Genomic DNA, 20,037 nt, shown 5'->3' on the forward strand with positions numbered 1-20,037 from the left:
TTTTTGATAAGTCTGGCCAAAGGTTATCAATCTTATTAATTTCTTTCAAAGAACCAGCTCCCAGTTTTGCTGATCTGCTCTAATGTTCTTTTGGTTTCTATTTCATTGATTTCTGCTCTGATCTTTATGATTTCTCTTCTCCTGCTGGGTTTAGGCTTTCTTTGCTGTTCTTTCTCCAGCTCCTTTAGGTGTTGGGTTAGGTTGTATACTTGGGACGTTTCTAGTTTCTTGAGAAAGGCTTATATCGCTATATACTTTCCTCTCAGGACTGCCTTTGCTGTGTCCCAAAGATTTTTAAGAGTTATGTTTTCATTATCATTTGTTTCCATGAATGTCTTTTAATTCTTCTTTAATTTCCTGGTTGACCTGTTCATTCTTTAGTAGAATGCTCTTTAGTCTCCCTATATTTGAGTTCTTTCCAACTTTCCTCTTGTGATTGAGTTCCAGCTTTAGAGTATTGTGGTCTAAAAATTTGCAGGGAATGATCCCAATCTTTTGGAACCAGTTGAGACTTGATTTGTGACCCAGGATGTGATCTATTCTGGAGAATGTTCCATTTGCAATAGGGAAGAATGTGTATTCTGTTGCTTTGGGATAGAATATTCTAAATATATCTGTGATGTCCATCTCATTCAGTGTGTCATTGAAAGCTTTTGTTTCCTCGTTGATCTTTTGCTTAGGTGATCTGTCCATTTTAATGAGGAGTGGCGTTAACTTCCCCTCTTATTATTGTATTATTGTTGATGTGTTTCTTTGATTTTGTTATTACTTGGTTTATATAATTGCTTGCTCCCATGTTAGAGGAATAGATATTTAAAACTGTTGGATCTTCTTGTTGGATAGACCCTTTAAGTATGATATAGTGTCTTTCCTCATCTCTTACGGTCTTTGGCTTCAAATCTAATTTATCTGATATAAGGATTGCCACCCCCACTTTCTTTTGATGTCCATTAGCATGGTACATTGTTTCCCATCCCCTCACTTTAAATCTGGAGGTTTCTTTGGGTCTAAAATGAGTTTCTTGTAGACCGTATATCAATAAGTCTTTTTTTTTTTTTTAATCCATTCTGATACCCTGTGTCTTTGATTGGGGCATTTAGCCCATTTACATTCAGGGTAACTATTGAAAGATATGAATTTAGCGCCATTGTATTTCCTGTAAGGTGACTTACTGTATATTGTCTCTGTCCTTTCTGATGTACTACTTTTAGGCTCTCTCTTTGCTTAGAGGACCCCTTTCAATATTTCCTGTAGGGCTGGTTTGGTGTTTGCAAATTCTTTTAATTTTTGTTTGTCCTGGAAGTTTTTAGCTCTCCTTCTATTTTCAACAACAACCTAACAGGATATAGTATTCTCAGCTGCATATTTTTCTCATTTAGTGCTCTGAATATATCATGCCAGTCCTTTCTGGCCTGCCAGGTCTCTGTGGCTAGGTCTGCTGCCAATCTAATATTTCTACCATTGTATGTTATAGATTTCTTGTCCTGAGCTGCTTTCTGGATTTTCTCTTTGTCACTAAGACTTGTAAGTTTTACTATTAGATGATGAAGTGTGGACCTATTTTTATTGATATTGAGGGCAGTTCTCTAATCCTCTTGGATTTTGGTGCTTGTTTCCTTTGCTAAATTAGGAAACTTCCCCACTATAATTCTCTCCAATATACCTTCTGCCCCCCCCCTTCTTCTTCTGGGATCCCAATTATTCTAATATTGTTTTGTCTTATGGTATCACTTATCTCTCGAATTCTCTCTTCATGGTCCAGTAGTTGTTTGTCCCTATTTTTCTCAGCTTCTTTATTCTCCATCATTTGGTCTTCTTTATCACTAATTCTGTCTTCTGTCTCATTTATCCTAGCAGTAAGCGCCTCCATTTTTTATTGCATCTCATTAATAGCTTTTTTAAAAATTTCAACTTGGTTAGATTTTAGTTCTTTTACTTCTCCAGAAATGGCTTCTCTTACACCTTGAGAATCATTGTTCTGGACTCTAGTCCTGACATATTCCCAATGTCCATATTGATTAGGTCCCCAGCCATCAGTACCACCTCTTGTTCTTTTTTCTTGTGGTGAGTTTTTCTGCCTTGTCTTTTTATCCAGATAAGAATGTATGAATGAGAGAATAAAATACTAAAAACGTGGCAAAGACCCCAGAAAAATGTTCGCTAATGAAATCAGAAGAGATCCAAAACCAGGGGGAGATGAAAGGGGGAAAAAAGAAATTTATATATTTACAAAATTAGGGGATGAAGGGATGGAATATGACTGTAAAGATGAAAATTGAAAAAAATTCTAAAGGAATTGATAAGATAAGTTGGTTAGAAAAAGAAAAAAAAAGAGGAGGGAATGTGCTCCAGCTGGAGAGTAGAATGAAGCTGTGTGTTAGATTAGGGTATGTTTTAATCTATAAGAAGAGATTGTATCCCCAATTTTTTAATATAAAAACCCTATATGTATACAAAAAATAAGGTTAAATACAATGAAGAGATAAAATATGACTATAACAATGAAGGTTTGAAAAAAATTTTCTAGAAAGGTATTGTTTAGACCATCTAACTTAAAAAAAAGTTAAAAGAGGAAAGAGGAAAATTTAAAAAAAAATAGAATAAGAACAAAAATAAAATAAAATAAAATAAATTTGCAATAATTAAGGATCATGGGGAAAAAGCCATGAATTCTATGCATTGCTTTCCCCTAGCTCTGGAGTTCGACTCTTCTCCTTGATCAGTGAGCTTGGTCTTGGCTGGATGTTCTTGCTAATCTTCTGGGGGAGGGTCCTGTTTCAGGGAGTCTCAAATATCTTTGCCTGCTGTGGAATTGCAGTGCCCTTGCCAGGGACTGGGCTAAGAAATTTTCTTGGGTTCATTCTCAGAGGTTTTGTTCCCTGAATGCTTTCCATACCACTTTAGAGGACAGAAATGAAAATGGTGGCCTCCTGGTTTCTGGTCCAAAGGAGCTGAGAGCTCAGGGCCCTCCTCCTCATTGTGCCCTCAGAGAAAAGCAGTCAGTCCCTCCCATCTCCCTGGTCTCTGGCTGCACTCTGTGCTCACCTGTCTTGTGACCGAGAATTTCTATCTGTGGCACACAGCCCCATTTGGAGTCTCCAAACCCAGCAGTTTCCTGCAGCACGCTCCCATGCCCCTCCTCCTGGAGGCGGAAGGTGAGTGTCCCCAGATCTGCCACTTGTGGAGTCCCTGCTCGAAGAGCAGTGGTCCGCCAGCACCTTGGATCACAGTTTAAGGTAACCGCAATCTGAAAGCTCACTTTTCAGCTCTGTCTCTGTAGTCAGTTTCCCCACTCTGAGACCTGGCAGCTCTGCCACACGTACACACCTCTGACCCTTCTGTGACCCTGCAAGACCTGAGACCACACTGTCCCCATTAGGGCTCCAACTCCTCTTAGCCTCTGGAGTGACATCCCTCAGTGGAGCAGACTTCTAAACGTTCCGATTTGGGGCTCCACTATTCTGCCACTTGCTGGGAGCTAGCCCCTTCTCCCGCAGTCTATCTTCCTGTAGCTTCAGATTCATTTCTTGGCAGGTCCTACATTTCAGAAAGTCATTGACTTTCTGTTTCTAGAATTGCTGCTCCTCTTCTCTTCTATCTCCTGTTGAGTTTGTAGGTGTTTGGAATGGTTTGATACCTATCTAGCTGAACTCCTGGGGTCTGATGTCATTTCAGTCTCCTACTCCTTCTCCATCTTGCCTCCACCCCCTGAATTTTAACTTTTTCATCATAGAAACTCAGATGACACTATCAGATATTAAACATGGTAGGAAAACAAGACTGTAGCTGCTGCTGCTGCTGCTGCTTCTTCTTCTTCTTCTTCTTCTTCTTCTTCTTCTTCTTCTTCTTCTTCTCCTTCTTCTTCTACTTCTTCTTTTAGAGAGCAAAGGAGCTCTTGAGTGGAGATTAGGGTGGAGAGGGAGGGAGAGAATCTTAAGCAGGCTCCACAAGTGGAGCTTGAGGCAGGCTTGATCTTACAACCCTGAAATCCTGACTTGAGCTGAAATGAAGAGTAAGATATTTAATTGGCTGAGTCACCCAGGTGCCCTGTCTATAGCTTCTTAAAGATCTTTCACACTTTCCCTTTTAAGAGATACCATTTCTTAGAGTAAAAAACCTGTTTTCTATAGTTTAATAGTTCTAATTGCATATATTTTCCTGTTAAATTCAAGTATAAATATACTTATTACATTTAATTTTAAAGGTAGATCTATATTGTAATCATTTTTGTTACATATATTTTGTACCCATACACAAAGTCTTATATACATGAAATATCTGGAATTATGTTCATCTAATGTTAATGGTAGTATATTGGAATAGTGGAGTTTAGGTGACTATTTTTTTTCTAATCTATGTTTATAATATACCTCAGATTTTTCATCATCATTACTGTTTTAGTAAAAATAATAAAATTATTTTTTAAACTACAACCCAGAGAAAATGAGAGTATTTCCACCATTATCATTTGTATTTGTGTACATATGTTTATGCATTCAGAATCTTACCATATGTATGTATACCCTTATTTTTTTGTACACTCATTTTTCCATGTATTATTCTATTGTACTCATATTCTGCTATTATGATTTTTTAAAATATAAATATTCCCTCTATATACTGTAATTTAATTTATTTGGAGGCATTTATGTTGCTTATAAAATTTTGGTATTGTAGATACTATATTAAGCATATATATTTGCCTATATCTTTATTTTTTAATACAAATTCTTGGAAGAAAATTTACTGTGTAAAAATGTATGAAGATATTTCAAGCTCTTGAAATATATTGCTGAATTGTCTATAATTGTAGTAAAGAGGAAATATCTGGAAATATAGATAAGAGCCTTTTAGGCAGAAATTAATCAGGGCAAGCAATATCATGGGAGTTTAAAAAAATTAGGGCTTTACACAGGAATTGATTCTGTATGGCTAGTTGTATTTTTGAGGAGATAAAATTTTGATATCAGAATGGAGACAGGTATTCATGAGGGTCAAATGATATCTTGACAGTTACAAAGGTTAAGTCAAATGATTATATCTGCTATTGCTCGTTTGGTCTTCACCTGAGTGAAGTCAGTCAATCAATAAGTGTGTATTAAATTCACTTCCCCCAGAATTCTGTGTATCTTCTGACTTTGGGTGGTGCATTAGTCTTACTGGTTCAGATTCTCCATTTATGTCTTCATTGGTTGTATTTAATTTTGCACTAATTTTTTCCAAGAAGAATATTTAGGTTTTGCACTCCCTGAATTATTTCTTGTTAAAGAAAATGTCTCTAGCAAGGAAGGATGGATGATTTGATAGGATGTAGTATTCTTTGGTCGTATTTTGTTTCTCTTAGAACTTTGTACATATCCTTTTGTTACCTTCTGCCAATGGATGTTGCTGAGGAGCACTATTAGATCAGCTTGACTATTTGCCTTATACAAGAAAAATATAGAAATTTATGTATTACACAATCTGTTATATATTATATAATTTACAGACATGCATACACACATATACATTAACACCTGGGTTTTGATACTTGTGGATCAGCTTTTATTTTAGTATGGTGTACTTTTTTATTATGTAGATATAGTTCTTCATTTTAAAGTTTTTTTTTTTTTAAGATTTTATTTATATATTTGGCAGACAGAGATCACAAGTAGGCAGAGAGGCAGGCAGAGAGAGAGAGAGGAGGTAGGCTCCCTTATGAGCAGAGAGCCTGATATGGGGCTTGATTTCGGGACCTGGGATCATGACCTGAGCCAAAGGCAGAGGCTTTAACCTACTGAGCCACCCAGCTGCCCCTAGTTCTTCATTTTAAGGATAGTTCCTGTTTTTACTGTGTTTTAATAGTCGACTATTTTTGTAGGTGTTCCAATTATCTTTAAGTTAGGTCATCTTTGTCCTCCATATTGATTATCTTGTAATTGTTTTGATTTCGTTCTTTATTCTTTCACTACAATTATATTAAGCCTATTTCATATCAATAATTCATTTCACAGCTGTGTCTGTCTGATTTCTTTTGTATGTAGTTTACTTAGTTTTCTAATAATGGCATCTTGGCTCTTAATTTGTTCTTTTATCACTTGGCATCTGAACTTTTGTTTTATTCTTATTAAAATTTTAAGTAGCAGGAGCACTGTGGGGGAATTTTCCTCTTTTTCATAGAGCGTCTTTTCTTCCATATGGGGTTCTTCAACTCTTTTTTGCATTCCACCTTCCATTCTTTTGATATTTTACTAGAGCATGTTTGCATACTTGTCATACGCTACTTTATTTTTTAAATTTTGCTTACACTTAGTGTAAGAAGTGTGAGAAGTTCCAGTTAGTCTTCTGGTTGTTTGGTAGAATATGAGTGAATTTTCCATGACTTCTTTTAATCTATTTGTTTTATTTGAATAGTGGTAGAACCAATATTTCTAAATTGAATTGGCTTAGGTGTGACAGAAGATTGAAAGCTGGGGCTAGGGGAGTTGTTCATACTTAGATTTTATGTTGCAAATAAATAAAAATAGGGTACTTAAAGAATGAAGTACAAAATAAATAATTGTCATAACACCAGATAAAGCTAGTATTTGGTTGATATACATAATATGTTCATATAACGACTACCGATCACCAGAAAATGAAACTAAATACTAATCTCTCTTCTGAGATTTTGTTCATCTCATTTGTGGTAGTGTTTCTTAATTTCACGGCAGGGTGGAGATAGCAGAATATAATCTTAGGAAGCTTGGTGGCTCTCAGTTGAGTGTTTGCCTTCTGCTCAGTTTGTATATTCCACGGTCCTGGGATAAAGCCCCACATCAGTCTTCTTGCTCAGTGGGGAGCCTGCTTCTCTCTTCCTGCAGGTCCCCCACCTAGAACTCTCTCTTGCTCTCTGACAAATAAATAAATAAGTCTTAGAATATACTCTTGAAACTGGAATTGTTTCCCCATTTCTTCATGGAAAGTTGAATTTTTTTTTTTTTCTGGAAAAGGAAGCTAACTCAGTTTCACCCTCACTTTCCATCAATTCTTTATACTAATTCCCTCAAGACTGTTTAAATCTGAAGGAGGAAAATAAGCATACTCTTCCACAATTTACTACTTTTCAAATTGGAGATATTCCTGAGAATTATTGGGATGGTATTTGTTAACTCCTCTGGGCTTGGACTTAGGTGTCATGGGATGAGGGATTAGAATTTTTTCTCTTCTCTACCACCTCACAGGTCTGGATGCTACAGGTATCTCTTATATTTTAATTGATTTTTACATTAAAAATTTGATAATAAAATATATTTTAAAATAAAGATTTGGGGACGCCTGGGTGGCTCAGTGTTTAAAGCCTCTGCCTTCAGCTCAGGTCATGATCTCAGGGTCCTGGGATCGAGTCCCGCATCGGGCTCTCTGCTCAGCAGGGAGCCTGCCTCCTCCTCCTCTCTCTCTCTGCCTGTCTCTCTGCCTACTGATCTCTCTCTATCAAAATAAAAAAATAAATTTAAAAAAATAAAATAAAATAAAGATTTGGGGAGACATGTATTAGGTATTGGGAGAGATAATGTCATTGAACATTTTTCCTGCCATATCCATCTAGACTTCTTGGGTAGTTATATTTATGAATAATTTAAACATTAAAAATACTTTTGTGTGTCTAGTTATTTCAAGATAAATTTATATTACCTTTTCTTTTTAGTTTTTGATGTAGTGTTTCATGATTAATTATTTGTGTATAACAACCCATGCTCTTTACAATTCATTACAAGCTCCTTAATACCCACCACCAGGCTAACCCATCCCCCCCCCCCCCCCCCGCATCTGAAACCCTCAGACTGTTTAGTCACTTCATAAATTTTATATTCTATCTCTTTTTAAAATTTATTTCCTATCTCAGAAGGTCTAGTTCAATTGCCACTTCTTCTCAGAAATCTTCTCTGATATGCCCAGCCAAAATAGCTTTTCTTTTCCCTGAATTTTCACAACTTGTATTTATTTAAAAATATTTTATTAACTGTTATCAATGAGGCAGACACATTTTTAGTCACTTGGAATATAATATGTAGAATACAATCTTGTGTCTTCACAATACTACTATTTCAGTGATTGGACATGATAGGGGGACTGATCTATCATCTATTTTAAGGTTCCATATATTTTAGCTTACTGAAGTTAGAGTATTTTATTCACTGACATCCCCCACACAGTCTCATACAATGTATGGTATTCAATAAGATCTGATAAATGTGTGTTGAATTAATGAATGCAAAATGAATGTCTTATTAGCTGGGATATGGAAAGGCAATGCTTGAGAGAGAGAGAGAGAGGCAGGTAAGACTTTAGGCCTATTTGGCTGAGAAGATATTCTTTAAAGGTAATTTAAAAGCCTCTCAGTGGTATAGGCAGGTGAAAATAACAAAGTTAAGCCAGGTGGGTGGTTAAAGCTAAGAAATGGTGGACACATAGAATATCAATAATTTTTGGAGTGGAAGGGGCCAGCTCAGTATCACTGAAGTGGTCCCTGGAACCTGGAGTAGTAAGGTTAAGCCATATTTCAGTGTTCTCTTCTCCCTCCATGCTATGAATTTTTTTTACATTACTCAGCACAGAAAGTGCAAAATCATTTATAACTAACTCTCAGGGGGGATGGCATGAGTGCCCAGAGACTTAGAAAGAATTTAATTCTCACAATTAATTTCAATCTGGAAAGGCTAAGCTGGGAACTTTTTCCTTTTCTTGTTATGTGGCTGCCACATGACTGGCTTTTGGCAAGACACAGTTGACATTTTTCCAAAACAGGATCTTCACAGGCATCTCATTTAGAGCATTAAGTAATGAAACATCATTCTTTGTAATTATATGATCAAGCGCTAAAAGGCATGGGAACTAAAGAAACCCATGAAGCTAGGCTAATATAAATGTTGACTTATATTTTGCTTAAAAAATAGTATCTAGGCTTTATGTGAAGCACTTTTATGGGGCCCAGCATATAGTTACTGTCCAATAAATGTTATTATTTTTTATTGTTAAGAAATCTGAGTGTTTCATCCATAGCGATTTGTCAATATAGAGAATAAGAGAAAATTTAAGGGAAGAAGAAGACATCTGCTAGACCTTAAGAGAAGTAAAGAGAGATGACCCAGGCTTTTGGAGTGAATGAGATTTTGAATAACCTAAAATATTTTGAAGATTATTTGACCACAGAGTTGGAAGGGTCATCTAGTCCAGTGTTGACAAATGTGGTAATTTTAGTTAGTCTACAGTTGAATAACATTTTAAAAATTGAGAATATATTTTAGAATGTATTAGGGGAAAATTCAACTCCAAATTTATTTATATGAAAAGGTAGTCTAATATAAAGGAAATATTGAATAAATAACAGTACTGGCAAAAATTTAAAAGTGGGTCTTGAATTAAGTGTAAAAAATACGATTTAGATCAAAATCATGTTCGGTGTAGGAAGATGGTAAGCAAGGAGTAAGGGGGGAGTGGATGGGAAGTAAGCTCACTTCCTTACAATATAGTTTGCCTCATTATTAGACAACTCTGGCCATTGTTACAGTATCTTGTTGTGTTTCTACCTTTGGATCAAACATTCCTAATTATCACTACCATTTCTCATTTGAAATTGTCTTAATTTTTAAAAAAATCTATGGATATCATCATAGAAAGCTAATGATAGAAGGAAACTTAGAGATCATCTGGTCTGGGGCTTATAAGACAAATAACACTAGAACTCCCTTTTTTATCTTCTTCCTCCTCTTCTTTGCTCTTCTCCTCTTCCTTTCCTTCCCCTGACCTCTTCCTTTTCAAAGAAATTCCTTGTAGGACTGCAATTGTAAGAGAGAAGTTTGGAGATTTCCTGGCTGAAGGGGTGATGAGCAAAGCATAGAGCCTGTAAGCCCATCTATTTCCCAGCAGGGGTTTTCCAGCGAGTTCTACAGTTCTACCAATCACAGTCTGAAAAATACTGGTTTCAGTTATCTCTTGCTTGTTATTTCTGATTGGTACATAAGCCATCCAATTTCAAACAATAATTTATTATTATCTCTTATATTTTTGTATGTTGACTAGGTTCAGCTGAGTAGTTCTTATTTGAGGACTCTCATAAAGTTCAATTCTTATTGCTGCACCCATTGGGAAAATTTTCTTATCTCCTGAGATGTGATGGTGTGAGGCACTGGGGGTTGATTGGGTCTCTCTCTTTCAACCTGGCCTCTCCACATGACAAGATTGTGCTTCCTTACAAGCGTGGTGGCAGACTCTCCCCACAGTGAGCATTCCAAGAGACCTGGACAGAAGCTGCAAGACTTCTAATGACCTATATTTAGAAATTAACATGATATTAATTTCACCATTTCTATTTGTCAAAGAAAATAATAGGCCAGTCCAAATTCAAGGGGGGTGGTGGTAGTGGAGGAGGAATAGATTCCACTCTCAATGGGGAAATAACATGTGTGTAGAAAGGGAATGTATCAATGGCAGCCATTCTGAGGTAAGCTATCACAGGTAATATTCAGCTCAGAGAAGGTAAGGACTTAACTCAAGACCACAAAGCCAATAATGACAGGCCCATTATTAGAGCCAAAAATCATAAAGGTAAAATCCAACTTCTGAGAAAGTTTCAGTTTCAAATCTTCTTACCCAGTATTGAAAATTAAGAACTTTCCCTTACTGATTATAGTTCAGGCAGGCTTTGTATTAAAAACTGTCATTTTAATGGGCTTGAATTTAGATTTTTAAAAAAATTATAAGATACATTCCACCTGTAAATGAAACCATATGATAATTGTCTTTCAACCATGAGAGAGACTCTTAACTATAGGAAGCAAACTGAGGGTTGCTGGAAGGGAAGTGGGTGGGGAAATTGGGGGAATTGGAGATGGGCATTAAGTAGGGCATGTGATGTGATGAGCACTGGGTTTTATACACAACTGATGAATTACTGAACACTGTATCTGAAACTTATAATGTACTAAATGTTGGCTAATTGCATCTAAATAAAAAAATTATACAAAAACTGGTAAAAAGAAGAAACCATTTATATTTGTATTAAAGAGTACAGAGGGCCTGGAAACAAATCTAACAAAATATATGTAAGAATTATAATGATAAAAATATAAAACTTATTAAAGAGATAGTAAAGAATAATGACATATTAGGAGAGATGTACATTCATGGATGGGGATTTTTGTTTTTTTATGTTCAGTTAGCCACTGTATAGTACAACATTAGTTTTTGATGTAGTGTTCCCCCATTTCCCTACCCCTTTCATCTCTGAAACCCTCAGATGGTTTCCCAGAGTCTATAGTCTCTCATGGTTTGTCTCCCTCTCTGATTTCTCCCTCTTCATCTTTCCTTCCCTTCCTCTATGGTCCTCCTTGCTATTCCTTATGTTCCACATATGAGTGAAACCATATGATAATTGCTCTTCTCTGCTTGACTTATTTCACTTAGCACAATCCCTTCCAGTTCCATACACATTGATGCAAATGGTGGGTATTCATCCTTTCTGATAGGTGCATTTTATTCCATTGTATGTAAGTACCACATCTTCTTTATCCATTCATCCATTGAAGGGCACATAGATAGGAATTCTTAATATTATAGGGTCATTTTTCCTAACTTGTTCTATAATTTCTAATGAAAATTACAACCAATTGTTTTTGCCCCCACAGAACTTAAGATAATTCTAAAATTTCTGTGAAACAGCAAAGGGCTGACAATAAGGACAATTTTATAGAATAAGAGCAAAAAGATAATGTAAAACAATGTTCACAGCAACACTGTTCATAATGACAAATACCTGGTCCAAATGCCCATTTGAGGGAGTGTGTATGAGTAAATGGCATTATATTCACACAACTGAATTTTATACACCATTAAAGCAATGAAGTACAGAGACATGCAACAATATAGATGAATCTCAGCAACTTGATACACAGGATTTGAAACACAAGTACTCACATTTCATCTAACATCTAATTATTTTATAAAATAAAAACTACAATAAAAGCTTCAAAATAATTCATATAGATATAGCAACACTATGCAAAAAGGAAAGAAGTTGACTTAAAAACAGATGAATAAGAATGATGCTTATCTCTGATGGGGGAAGCAGTAGAATGAAATAAAGGCTCATATGAGTAGAAGTGAGGTATTATTAAAGATGTATTTGGAAACAGCCCAACAGTCCATGGACTGATGAATGTATAAAGGAGATGTATATATAATAGTATATTGCTTAACCATTTAAAGAAGAATGAAATCTTGCCATTTGCAATGACTTGGGTAGAGCTAGAGAACATTATCCTAGGCAAAATAAGGCAGAGAAAGACAAATGCCATATGATTTTGCTCATATGTAGAATTTAAGAAACAAAGGGGCAAAGGGGGAAAAAAAGAGAGAGGCAAATTAGAAACATATTCTTTTTTTAAAAATTAGTTTTGAAGGTAGAATTCAATGATTCAGCAGTTGCATATAACACCCAGTGCTCATTACATCAAATGCCTTTTCTTTTCTTTTTAATTTTTTTCTCACCATAGCACATACCCTCCCCAATGTCCATCACCCACCCACTCCAACCCTCATACCCTCCTCCCCTCCAGCAATCTCAGTATTTTTCCTAGAGTTCAGCATCTCTTACAGTTTGGTTTTCTCCAAGAAAAATATTCTTAACTATAGAGAACTGATTATTACTAGTATGGAAGCGGGTGGAGTGATGGGTAAAATAGGTGATAGGGATTAAGGAGTGCATTTGCTGTGATGAACCCCAGGTGCTGTATGAAAGTGTTGAATCACTATATTGTACACCTGGAACTAATATTACATTGTATGTTAACTAACAGGAATTTAAAGAAAAAAATAAAAAAATTAACTACTAAAAAAAGAAACGAAATATGGGTGCTTTGCCTATTTTAAAATTGAATTTTTTTATTGAGTTGTATGAGTTCCTTATTATTTTGGATGTTAACTCTCTCATTAGCTATATATCAGGCAGATAATTTCTCCCATTCCTAAATAGACATTTTTTCCAAAGAAGATATACAAGTGGCCAATAGATATATGAAAAGGTACTCACTAATCATCAGGGAAATGCAAATCAAAACCACAGTGACAAATCACCTCACCCTGTTAGAACGACCATTGCCAAAAAGGCAAGAGACAAGTTTGGTCTCTTTTTGGAGAAAATTAACTGTTAGTGAGAATGTAAATTGGTATAGTCACTATGGAAAACAGTATGGCGATTCCTCAAAAAATTAAAAATAGAACTACTGTATGATCCAGCCATTCCACTCCTAGATATATGTCCAAAGGAAACAAGATCAGTATCTCAAAGATATATCTGTACACTCATGGTCATTGCAGTATTATTCACAATGGCTGAGATATGGAAATGACTTAAGTATTGATAGATGAATGGATAAAGAAAATGTGGTATATATACTCAGTGGAATATTATTCAGCAATAAAAAGAAGGAAACCCTACCATTTGTAATGATATAGATGAATATGGAAGGAATTATGCTAAGTTAAATAAGTCAGAGAAAGACAAATATTGCATGGTTTCTCTTACATGGGGAATCTTTCAAAAAGAAAAGTTGATTTCATAGAAATAAAGAGAATGGTGATTGCTAGGGGCTGGAGGTGAGGGGAACATGGGGAGATATAGGCCAGAGGATACAAAGTTTCATTTTTAGGAAGAATAAGTTCTAAGGATCTAATACACACCATGGTGACTATTAATAATATGGTATTGTATACTTGAAATTTTCTGAGAGAATAGATCTTAAGTATTCTCACCATATACACACACGCAGAGTTAACTGTATGAGATGATGGATGTGTTAATTATCTTGAGTTAATAGTTTCATAATACAATAAGGTGTATATAAAATCATCATGTTGTATAGTTTGACTATATACAGTTATATTTGTCAGTTACTCCTCAATAAAGCTGGAAAAAATTTACCAAATACTCAAAAGCAAGCCATGCTAGGACCAATAATGAGATCAGGTATTATGACTAATTATTTGCACTTAAGTCCAACAAACCAATCACGTTAACCTTGATAAGTAATGCTCAAATCAGATATCCCATTGCTCAGGCTGAAGAAGGTGAACTGGTCTTTGGAAAACTTTTAAGCTTGGGTAGGTTTCTCCTTTTTACCGAACCATTGAAAGAGATTGTGCTTCTTTTCTTTCCTTTTTTTTTTTTTTTTTTTAAGATTTTTTTAAATTTATTTGTCGGAGAGAGAACAAAAGCAGGGGGAGAGGCAGGCCGTCCAGGCTGAGCAGGGAGCCCCATGTGGGGCTGGATCCCAGGACAGTGGGATCATGACCTGAGCTGAAGGCAGCCACTTAACCAACTGAGCCGTCCACGTGTCCCAAGTCCCTCTTTTTTGTATTTCATAGGATATAGAATGACTGACATTTGAAGTTGGAAATCTTCTAGTTATACTTGTTCTTATGAGGAGTAAACTAAGGATGGGAGAGGTTATGCGGCAGTATGGGTCTGTCAAGCCAGGAAAAGAACATGTATTACTCCTTTTCTTACTTCATTGTTTTCTTATTAATCAAATTTAAAGTCAATGACATACCACCATACAGTTATCCCTGTCAATTCTATGTACTTATCTGTAGTAGATACTGACTTTATTTGCTTATACTTTCTTGGGGTCAAATTCTAGTGTATCTTTGAAGTTATAATTGAAGTACCTCAATCCTCTTTCATGCTTTCTTTATGTACATACATCTTAGTTTGAGGATAGGAGAGGGAGAGAGACAGAGCAGGGGGAGGTGCAGAGGGAGAGAGAGAGATCTTAAGCAGGCTCCACATCCAGCATGGAGCCTAACATGGGGCTTGATCTCAGGATTCTGAGATCATGACCTGAGCAGAAATCAAGAATCAGACACTTAATTGACTGAATCACCTAGGTGCCCTGTCACACCCACACATTTTTAAAAAATATTTTATTAATTTATTTGACAGAGATTACAAGTAGACAGAGAAGCAGGCAGAAGCAGGCTCCCACTGAGCAGAGAGCCCAACACGGGGCTCGATCCCAGGACCCTGGGATCACGAGCCAAATGCAGAGGCCCCAACCCACTGAGCCACCCAGGCGCCCCACACCCACACATTTTAAAGACAATTACTTATTTGAAAGTTTCAATACAAACACGATCAAAGTTGATAGGACCATATTTATTTCTCCCCCTTGTCCCCTGGCCCATATTTAAAGAGGTGGTAAAATTTAGAAGCATAGCTTTTCCGTAGAGATTGAGAAGTTACCTTTTTGTTCACGATGTTCATTAAAGCATGATACTATATGATTTCATTCCCATGTGGAATTTAAGAAACAAAACACATGAACAAAAAACTCCTCCAAACCAGACTCTTAATTACAGAGAACAAACTGGTGGTTACCAGTTAGGTAAAGGGGGCTGAGGGTTTGGGTGAAATAGGTGAAGGGGATTAAGAGTCCACTTAACACAATGAGCACTGAGTAATGTACAGAACTGTTGAATCACTATATTATACACCTAAAACTAACAGTGTATGTTAATTATACTTGAATTTAAGAAAAAAGCATGGTTACAGTCTAAAAAAAGAGAAGGCCAATATTTGCCAAACTTGTGTTGACATTTCTCATTTATTTCTATGTTTCATCAGTTTGGAAGGAGAAAGTCAGGTTTACATTTGATTGAAGGAATCTGAGAAATAATTTTCTCCTTTTGTAACTGAAGCAGGCCACAGAAGGTGGAGATATCTTGGGGGGTAGTCTGGGTATAGCTCCAATCAATTAATTAACCATGGGAAGGAGAGCGACCTTACTTGCTCTGACAGTTTTGTGTGTCTAAGTTCAATTTGCATGTCTACTCAGTTATTGGCTAGACTGTAATACTCAGTAATTTAATCAAATACCAATCTAGATGTTGCTGTGAAAGTGTTTTGTTACTGTGGTTAACATCCATAATCAGTTGGCTTTAAGACACTTTGACAGTGTAGATGATTGAAGGTCTTAAGAGCAAAAACAGATTTCCAGAAGAGGAAAAAAACTCTAGCTTTAAGAAAAAAAATGTGTAGCCTCAAGACTACAACTCAGTTTCTGCCCAAGTTTCCAGCCCGCTGGCCTGCCCAGACTTAGGGCCTGCCAATCCCAATAGTTGCGAAAGCCAATTCCTTAAAATTAATCTATCTATCTATCTATATATAGATATATATTATATATATTATATATATATGGATTGATCTATAATATGGATTATATATGAAGATATATAATATATACATACACATACATAGACATGTACATATACACACACATGTCCCATTTGCTGTGTTTCTCTGGATAACCCTGAATGATAACCTTGCCTAGCAAAGTGAGACTACTGGGAAATTGGAGCTGTCCTGGCTTTGCCATTAACCAATTCATTGAAGTTGGTCAGTTTATAGACTCCTTGAGGGCAGGCACTTCATTTTCCTTACACGTGTTTCCCTGCCACTGATGTAGTGCCTGGCATGTTCAGTAGGCATTTGATGGGTGAATGAATGAATCAATGAATACCCTTTCCTGGGGTTCAGTTGTCACTTCTATATGGTCAAATAATCTTCGACAAAGCAGGAAAAAATATACAGTGGAAAAAATTCTCTTCAATAAATGATGCTGGGAAAATTGGACAGCTATGTGTACAAGAATGAAACTTGACCATTCTCTTATACCATACACAAAGATAAACTCAAAATGGATAAAAGATCTCAATGTGAGGCAGGAATCTATCAAAATCCTAGAGGAGAACATAGGCAGTAACCTCTTTGACATTGGCCACAGCAACTTCTTTCAAGATATGTCTCCAAAGCCAAAGGAAACAAATGTAAAAATGAACTTTTGAGACTTCATCAAGATCAAAAGCTTCTGCACAGCAAAGGAAAAAGTCAACAATAAAAAGAGGCAACCCATGGAATGGGAGAAGATATTTGCAAATGACACTACAGACAGAGGGCTGATATCCAAGATCTATAAAGAACTCCTCAAACTCAACACACACAAAACAGGTAATCACATCAAAAAATGGGCAGAAGACATGAACAGACACTTCTTCAAAGAAGACATTCAAAGAAGACATACAAATGTTAGTACTAACAGACACATGAAAAAATGTTCATCATCATTAGCCATCAGGGAGACTCAAATCAAAACCACATCGAGATAGCACCTTATACCAGTTAGAAGAGCCAAAATTAACAATACAGTAAACAAGTGTTGGAGTGGATGTGGAGAAAGGGGAACCCTCTTACGCTGTTGGTGGGAATGCAAGTTGGTGCAGCCACTTTGGAAAACAGTGTGGAGATTCCTTAAGAAATTAAAAATAGAGCTCTAACCTATGACCCTGCAATTGCACTACTGGGTATTTACCCCAAAGATACAGATGTAGTGAAAAGAAGGACCATCTGTATCCCAATGTTCATAGCAGCAATGGCCACAGTCGCCAAACTGTGGAAAGAACCAAGATGCCCTTCAACAGATGAATGGATGAAGAAGATATGGTCCATATATAAAATGGAATATTATGCCTCCATCAGAAAGGATGAATACTCAACTTTTGTATCAACATGGGTGGGAGTGGAAGAGATTATGCTGAGTGAAATAAGTCAAGCAGAGAGAGTCAATGATCATATGGTTTCACTTACTTGTGGAGCATAAGGAATAACATGGAAGACATTGGGAAATGGGGAGATGAAGTAAGCTGGGGGAAACTGCGGGGGGAGACAAACCATGAGAGACTGGACTCTGAGAAGCAAACTGAGGGTTTTGGAGGGGGGTGTTGGTGGTGGGGTGAGCCTGGTGGTGGGTATTTTGGAGTATTACATGGAGTACTAGGTGTGGTGCAGAAACAATGAATTTTGGAACACTGAAAAATAAAATTTAAAAATATATAAAAATTATAAAAAAATAAAAATAAAAATAAATGAGGAGGTTGGTCTAAGTTCTCTGAGACTCTTCAGAAATGTAGTGAGGCAGTTAAGAGCCTGGGCTTCTGGGTTTAGGCATCATGAAGTTGGATCCTAGCCATATCACTTAATGACCTTCATCAAGTTACTTTAACCAGTCTGGGCCTCCATTTCCTCATCTGGAAAATTGGAGTTTTAACAATGCATATATCATCAGACTCATGATGAGGGTTAAATGAGGTAATGCTTAGTGCTGGGTGCTCTGCCTGGCCCAGAGATTGTATCACTAAGCTGTTAGACACTGTCCCACTGCCACCACCACCATCGCTGTCATGTTACCCACCCACGTGATTCACCATCCTTTAGGCATCTTTCTGGAGTTCTGTGATTCTCTGGAGAATGTTCTGGCTGGGATAGAAGTGTGGTGTATATACAACTACCAACGTTGGGCATGGAGTCAGAGGGCCAATATGAAGCACAGTGGCCCAAGGAAGTTGGCACTCGGTGTCTTAGAAATCTGGAGATAGATTCTGATAGTGTTGGATTTTTTTTTTTTTTTTTAATGCACCTCCGGCTCTAGAGGGAATTCAACTCACGGTGTGGTTGACTCTGAGCCTGCAGATGCAAAAACACCTGGACGAGGAGGAGTCAGAGTGATCTCGGTGGTTTGCAGCAGAGATTGGGGTTTGCATGATGAGACCTCAAAAACTTAGCGGAGTCTCACTGTAGCCTCTGACCATTTCTATGGGAGTCAGAGAACCTGGGGGTAGAGGAACCTCCTTGCCTGCCTCTCACTACACAGCAAGAACAGCTGCGGCTTCACACACGCTGCTGGCTTTGTGTATCCTGTGTGGCTGAAGCCGTTCACCACAGGGCTGCACCCTCTCTTTATGAAGAAGTTCTAGGAAGGCAAGCAGACATGTAGGAGCCAAGGGTGGGAGGGTTTTGTTCCCGGCTCTCCCTTGGGCTAACTCTGGATAATCCCTTCCCGTCTCTGGGCCCTGGCTTCCCATCTGTTCAGAGAAAAAGATGTGGGAATACATATTCTGTAAATTTCCTTCTAGCTCCAAAGTCTAAGCTCTTGGGCAACTCGTGTGACTCTTAAGTGCTTTATGATGTATTATTTTACTGTACAGGTTAGGGATATGTATTAGTCCCATTGCATTGGCAAAGAACCTAGGTTGAAGGAGTTAAATGACTTGCTTGAGGTCACACAGCTGATTAGTGGCCGGGCTGGGTCTCAAACCCAGATGTGATGTGCAAGTCTGTGTTTATAAATAGAGTTACCCCAGGGGGTTAGCTAACAAAAGTGTGCAGAACTCCAGGGCAGGGTTGTCAGAGTTGTTTAGGGTGGAACCTCATCATGTTTGTTCTCCCTGGAGCCAATCCTGCTCTATCCCACTATTCTTCAAACCTTCTTTTCTGGGCAAAGCAGATGGATGGGCAGGAGCATGTGTGAACAACACAGCAGGGATGTCAGTGCCTCCTCCTGTTCTCCTGGCTGGTCTGGGTCACAGCCAAGTGTGCTGCCAGAGACGTCTGGCTGACGAACCTCCAGTTCAGTTAGGTGTATAAAGAGTAAGTCAGTAGCTCAGTGGGGCAACATAACAGGGTCAAACACGTGGGCTCTGCCCTCATAGATCTGTTGTGCTCTGTGCAGTGGGATTTGGCATGGAGTGCAGTCAGGGACATAATGGGTCACAGGTAGGAGCTGGGCCTCAGGCTTGGTTTCTTGTCTGTGAAGTGAGTCAGGTTGGGCTAAAGCATTCCAGTGATTTCCCTTGAGGAGGTACTGAGCACTATTCCAGGGGGAGAACTGTAAAATCTGTCTAGACTGGAGACTATGTCAGAGCCAGAGCAGGAAACCTGGTATCTGAAATTCATCCAGTCTGGGGGTGTCTTGCTCAGCTGCAAGCTCTGTACTTCATCGTCCTATTTTATTGTCTTCACACCACCTAACATCACTTGACACTATTTGTTCATTTACTTATTTACTTATTTGTTATCTGCCTCTCTAACCAATGTAAGCATTTGAGAAACAAGAATCTTATCTGTTTTGGGGGTCACCTGGGTGGCTCAGTGGGTTAAGTATGTGCCTTTGGCTCAGGTCATGATTC

Source organism: Lontra canadensis, unplaced genomic scaffold (genome assembly GCF_010015895.1).
Source record: "Lontra canadensis isolate GAN:19392208 unplaced genomic scaffold, GSC_riverotter_1.0 scaffold5, whole genome shotgun sequence".
NCBI lineage: Eukaryota > Metazoa > Chordata > Mammalia > Carnivora > Mustelidae > Lontra > Lontra canadensis.